Source organism: Saccopteryx bilineata, chromosome 4 (assembly GCF_036850765.1).
Source record: "Saccopteryx bilineata isolate mSacBil1 chromosome 4, mSacBil1_pri_phased_curated, whole genome shotgun sequence".
In the NCBI taxonomy this organism is placed as follows: domain Eukaryota; kingdom Metazoa; phylum Chordata; class Mammalia; order Chiroptera; family Emballonuridae; genus Saccopteryx; species Saccopteryx bilineata.
The window spans coordinates 15,429,755-15,430,856 of record NC_089493.1 but is presented as its reverse complement, the minus strand read 5'-3'; the positions used below and the strand labels follow the sequence as shown (position 1 = coordinate 15,430,856).

Here is a 1,102-nt window from a genome sequence, read left to right as displayed (position 1 = left end):
TGTACCCTTCCGCTCCCTCTCCAAGGTGGGCACACTGGCCTGGGCTCCATTTCCTCAATTCCTGGGAATCCTGTTGTCCCCTTTGGCCCCCTTCCCATTTCCAAACTCACAGTACTGAAGCACTGCCTGACCATGGCACCCACCTGCTCAAAAAGCTGACCCGTGAATCCTGTTTGTCCAAGAAACAAAGCTCAGAGGCTCCGCCCAGGGGCCCAGGGAGCCAAGGCCTGTCACCACCTTGCCCTCCCTGGTTGGAACTCCTGAAGCGCCGCCCTGAACAGGGAGTGCTGTGATTGACGTGTTCATCAGGCTGCACCCCCTGAGTCACTTTCACAGCCATGATCCCATGAGCTCAGAGATCAACTTCGTGAGGAAAAGGGATTCGCCCCCTCACCCCTACCCCTCTCGGTCCTCTCCACAATGGGAGCAGCTCCTGCCACAGCCCCTCGTCCCCTGAAAATGTATCAATACACCTGCACCAAGTTTGTTTCCACCCCCTCCTTGGGCAGGAACGCCTCTCAACTGCTGACCCGGTCACTGTCTGCAGTGGTGCTGAACCGACCGGGAGACTCTGACGGATGGGGTTCTCGGCAGCGTGGCAGCCCCGCGTCCCCCGCCCTCTCTTATTTCTAGCCGCAGCTTCCAGACCAGCGCCATTTGAAGGGACATTGATACAGCAGCCAAGTTCGTCGGGGCTGGGCTGCCACAGTGGGGGTGGCAGGCTCTGGGCTGGAGTTGAGACTGTGTTTGGGAGCCTCATCATTGGTTATGCCAGGAACCCTGCCCTGAAGTAGCAACTCTTCTCCTGCGCCACCCTGGGTTGTGCCCTCTCAGAGGCCATGGGGCTCTTTCGCCTGATGGTGGCCTTTCTCATCCTCTTCGCCACGTGAAGGAGCTGTCACCACCTCCCATAGTTCTTTCTCCCGTGACTCATCTGCCCTGTGTGTTCCCTTTCCTGTGCCTCCCCAGGCAGCCTGGGGAGAGTGGTCAGCTCAGGGTTTGACAGAAGGAAGACAAATAAATACTGTGTTAATAAGAAAAAGAAAAGGGATTCACACAGGTCCTAGAGCCCAGGACTCACAAAGCCCCTCATTCCTTTCAG

General features: G+C 57.4%; 1 pseudogene; it reads left to right on the top strand.

Annotated features, from left to right (window-relative positions):
- The first annotated feature begins 420 nt into the window (after window positions 1-420).
- LOC136335390 (ATP synthase F(0) complex subunit C2, mitochondrial pseudogene) lies at window positions 421-890 on the top strand (annotated as a pseudogene).
- The last annotated feature ends 212 nt before the right edge of the window (window positions 891-1,102 follow it).